The following is a 5,751-nucleotide window of genomic DNA, read 5'->3' on the forward strand; positions in this document are numbered from 1 at the left end:
TCACTAAAGCTAACCATTAAGCTCTCTCACCAGCTGCCTTTCATAATGATTACGATAATCCTCTGTCTTAAGTAATAGTTTTAAATTTGTCATTATATTTTGTTTTATGACCTGAAAAAAACAACAAATAATATTCTTTAAAATTGAAAATCACCGACAATGTACAATATACTTATATATATATGTAAAGTACCTCATTATAGCTTCAATCTCATACGTAACTCCTGGAGCCTTGTTCGTTATAAAAGTTGAGAAAATTTTGTTAAAATTTACACTTTTCGAACTTTGACACGAAACCCCGTTACTAGTTTTAACATAGAGAAAGAAACATTCGTTCAGAAAACTACTTATGTGGTGAAATATGTTCCCGTATCTTTTGTAAGCTGCATGTGTTTACAACTTACTGTTTGAAGCTCTATCCATTTAAAATTGTAAAAAATTGTGATTTAAATATTTATATTAAAAGGTTTCGTTAAGTATATAGCTTGAAGACATTGTGGACATTTCCTATTGATTTAATAATTAACATAAAATATAATCCAGCTGAGTTTATTTTAGACATCATATTTACAAAATTTTAAATGTTTATATGTTTATTTGTCATCGAAACGAAAAATAAAACTTCATTTTTACTGTAATCCAGGAGCATAATATAAAATACATAATTACCTTAAAGAGTTATTGTTTACTAGCAGAGTCCTTACATTTATGAAATAAAAATGGTGCCACATTTGAAAAAAAAAAAATGATGTAAGGCTGTGTTGTAAGTAGAAAAGTCTGATACGCAACAAGTTTTTGGAGAATAAGCAATCAATCTACTATATAAGAAATTAATTTTTATAACACGGCGTGTTAAGGTTACTGCTGTTAAATTTTATTAGTAATTACCAGCGAGGGTACCCAACTGATGAATCCTTACATTCTCATTGTTCTCCTCCATGGGCTTGGCGGTAAGTCTAAAGGCTTATAACCCTAAAACCCGAGTTTTGATATCTTTGATGGACACAGCAGACAGCCTCTCGTGTAGCTTTGTGCTCAACTACAAATAAACAAAATACATTGTAATTATCATATGTTCGGCTTTATGATATTATATATTTCCAGTTAAAGAGTTATATTAACTACTGGGCTAATTTTTGTATTCATCTATGTAGGTAGCTTGCTTTGATCTGAAGTTAATGAAAATAATTGCAACACCAGTATGAAGTAGTGCCCTCTATTGTTATGACAATTAAACGAATGCTTTGTTTGTTTGTTTGTTTGTTTGTTTTGGGAATTTTGCGCAAAGCTACACGAGGGCTCTCTGCGCTAGCCGTCCCTAATTTAGCAGCGTAAGACTAAAGGGAAGGTACCTAGTCATCACCACCCACCGTCATCTCTTGGGCTACACTTTTACCAACGAATAGTGGGATTAACTGTAACATTATAGTGCTCCCACGGTTGAAAGGGTGAGCATGTTTGGTGCGACGGGAATTCGAACCCGCGACTCTCAGATTACAAATCGAACACCTTAACCACCTGATCATGCCGGGCCCCTTGCGGATAAAACAAAATAATTGTCGTAATTCTTCGTAAAATGTAGTTCAAGTCTACTTAAGGGAGCTTTGTTTGCGCAAACACACCGTCTGTCCTATCTATGCAAAACATATGCTAATCATATTAGAAATCTAAATATACAATGAAATTCTCTTCCGCTAATATAGTATTATTTCATAAGCATTTCTATGTATAAAATTTCGACAGCACGTTAAGTCAGCGGTAAGTTCGAAGATTAACAAGTTCAAAATCTGGGGTTCGATTTCCCGTGATGGACAGTTTGTTTTGTAAACAAACACAAAGTTTCACAAAGTGCTATCGGTGTCTAGTAGTATAAGCTCACAGACATGTCGCAGTGCCACGAGAGAAGAGCTCGGCTACCCTACTGTGTATCTTGCATTAAAATAAATAAAACACTCAATCCAATACAATGATGTCAACTTAAAGGCTTAATAAACTAGAAATGACATCTACACTACTAAGATCAATTCATTGGTGCTAATTATTGCATTCATTTCCTGTTTTAACTTACTTATAAATAAACTATATTTGATACGACTGTGTTTCATGTCATTAGTTTTAATCTTTTTATAAATAAACCATATTTAATACAATTGTGTTTCATGTCATTAGTTTTAACCTATTTATAGATAAACTACACATAATGCGATTGTATTTCATTTCATTAGTTTTAATCTACTTATAAATAAGTACACTGAATACGATTGTGTTTCATTTCATTACAAATAATCTTAGGTTATATTTGCTTTTTTGGTAAATCACAGTTAGTTTACATCATGTTATTTTTATACTTGAAGGTTTAGCGATGCCCAAATCGAATACTCTTTAATTCTAGCCCTAAAGTTCCTATTATAGATTCAATATACCTAACTTTATATCTAGAACATTCATACAAATAAATAACTTTAAAATTTCCGTAATTTGGAAATATTATATTTAAATTTAAAAAAATTTAATTCTACATACTGACTTTAAGATACTTATGGATAAACACAATGACACATTCCTTTTAATTGTTTCTCAACTTCAAATTTAATCAGCTGCATCTTATCTCTGAAAAAAAAGAGAGAACTTTTGTGTTATTCAAGTATTCTTTCATGCCATCCCATAAATAATGTTTTCTGGGATAGGATAAGTTTAAAGCATATTTCTTGGCTACATGAAGTTATTCTCAAAGTCATATAAATTATAGGGGATGACTTGATAGCGTTAAGTGTAAGCCAATTCGTTTGTTTCTTAGTTTTTGTTTTATTTATTTTAAAAGTTTCAATTATCATAGAGGTGTCAGATGAGCACATAAGGCATATAATGTTTCACGAGTTCAGAAAAGGGAAAAGTGCTACTGAAGCTACGCGAAGCATTCAAGAGGTGTACAGCAATGGCATTCTGAATGTGAGAAAGTGTCAAAGATGGTTTAATAGTGTTAGAACTGGTGACTGCAGTTTGACAGATCAAGCTCGTGCTGAGCACCCTGTTGAGTTTGATAATGACCTGCTTCCAGCAATACTTGAGTAGGATTGTGCTGTAACTGTTGAAGAAGTAGCGCAGAAACTCAATTAATTTCCTTCCACTGTCCATTGACATTTCCAACATCTTGAAAGAGTTTCAAAGTTAGGAAAATTGGTACTACATGAGTTGTCAGCTGATAACCTGAGAGAACAAGTAGACACCTGCATATCTCTTCACTCTCGTGAACTTCAAGCTTCGTTTTTGAACCGCCTAGTGACTAGAGGTGAAAAATGAGTACTATATTAAAATGTTAAGCGCTACCGACAGTAGGTTAGTACAGGAGAACCAGCTTCATCACAGCTAAAAGCGAACCTGCACCATAGGAAGGTTTTGCTTAGTGTTTGGTGAAAAAAGGTGGTGTAATACACTTTGAGTTATTACAACCAAACCAGACAATTACTGTTGAGAAACAATGTCAGGAACTGGGTCGACGGAACACTGCACTAAAATAAAAGGTACATACTTTGGTCAATGGAAAAGGAGTTGTTTTTCACCAGGACAATGCACGTCCTCACATCGCTAAGATCACTTCCAGAAAAATTTAAGAGCTAGGCTGGGAAAACACTTCCCCATCCTCTTATTCTCTTGATCGTGTTCCTTGAAATTATCATCTTTTCTGGAGCTTGCAAAATAATCTGAATGAAAAACAGTTTACTTCTGTGGATATATTCAAAATAACCTTTGTATCTTTTTTGTCTCAAAACCACCTGATTTTTATAAGTGTGGCGTTGAAAATCTTTTGAGACATTAACAGACTGTTATTGAATGTGATGGAAAATTAGTAATGGAAAAATAGTAATTAAAACTGTTATTTGGGTGCTTTTTTCTCCTTCTAAATCTTAATGTTACAAACGACGTTACTTATGGGATAACCTGATGCTATGGTTTTATCAATAATTAATGTAGAAAATAACTTTTCATTAGATGTGTTTTATATTTTCAAATTAATTTCATATAAAGTTAAAAATACAAAACAACTTTAATAGTCTATGAACTTAATTTTTAACTTCTATTTATACATATCTGTATGGAAATATAAACCAGTGAAGGTTTTTTTATTAAAAATTTCACACATAACGTTACTATTATGATATATGAAATATCCATAAAGTATTAATATTCGGTCCAGCTTTTTCTTCTAAAAACCTATTATTATTATTATGCATACTATTCAAATAGTTAAAGTATGCTGTTACTTGACTAATAAATAGTTTTTGAAAATGATAAATGTAACATCAATTTATGTTTCTTTAATAAATATGAGGTCCTCCGATGGGAAAGGGGTAAAAATCTAAAGATTTGCAAATCTAAAATTCAGAGTTCGATTTCCAACGGTGAACAAAGTGGAGACAGTTCATTGTGTAGTTTTGCAATAAGAAAACAACTCTAAAGGTTTTGAGAGTCAATGGATATCATCTCTTCTTCTTGTACTGACGTAAGCTGTGGGTTGGGCTAGATGAGTAGTTCGTTCCTGAGTTATCGATTTTCTAATATGTGAAGTTAAACTTGAAATTCGAGAACGTATAGGAGACCAAATCACCCTTAAGCACCAAATCACCTCCAAGTTTAACTTAAGTTTAACTTAACCTCAGTTGCAGTCTCATAATTACATTATTCCACCCATAATATTATTTTTTGCTTTTGCGAGGTGTCCAAGGTTTTTCTTTCATGTTCATTAAACCCACAGAATCAAGCGCAGTGCTTGAGTGTAACACCTGGTCCCATGCTCTGTTTTTGCCCAGTTATTCATGTAATTAATTCTGCTTTCATTAACAAGAAATTGTTGAATGCATCTAATTGTTGTTGTAAGTTAATTGGATAAGGGTTGAAAAGGGGAAAACTATCCAGGAACATTATTTGTGGATGTAAAAATAAATAAATAATATCGTGCTATTAAATCTTATCCCCGTTACAATCTGTAAATGACTCCTACGAAGTGGATAAAAGATTACATTTCCCCAGCTTAAGTTAGTTCACACCATAACAGTTGTATCCCAGCCAGCCTGATGAACCTTGATTTTGAAATTCCAAAAACAAACCAACCATTAACTTAATGATGTAGTACTTGTGATTGGGAGATTTTCTCAACGTAAAAGTGATTTTTTTTTTGTTTTACTTTGAACCTTTGACCTATGTCCTTCAAAAGTCAATTAGGTCCAGAATTTTGTTTGTAGTGCCCGCTATATGAGCTTCCTTAATACCTATTTATCCTGTGACATCATGTTCGCGGAGTTAGGGTAGATTTTTCTAGGTGTCAGTGACTCTTTTGACCTTCATCCTTGACATATAATTTTCAAATGTCAATTATGTCTCGTGATGACGAGAAACCCACTTGAAATAAAAATGTATCTCACGAGAACAACGTTTCGACCTTCCAAGGTCATCTTCAGGTTAAGAAAGTTTCCAACTGACCGTTGCCGGGCACATGTCTTAGGGACAAAAGTGTAAACGGGTAAGGGATTGTAGGGGACGTTGCAGTTAGATGTTAGGTTATTAATTAGTATAGGTATAAAGATGTTCCTTTATTTTGGTTTAATTTTGGGTGGTGATGACTAGCTGCCTTCCCTCTAGTCTTACACTGCTAAATTAGGGACGGCTAGCACAGATAGTCATCGAGTAGCTTTGTGCGAAATTCCAAAAAAAAAATCTGATTTCCATTTTTCTACTTGTTTCTCCAATATAGAA

The sequence above is a fragment of the Tachypleus tridentatus genome, chromosome 13 (genome assembly GCF_004210375.1).
Source record: "Tachypleus tridentatus isolate NWPU-2018 chromosome 13, ASM421037v1, whole genome shotgun sequence".
Taxonomy (NCBI): Eukaryota; Metazoa; Arthropoda; class Merostomata; order Xiphosura; family Limulidae; genus Tachypleus; species Tachypleus tridentatus.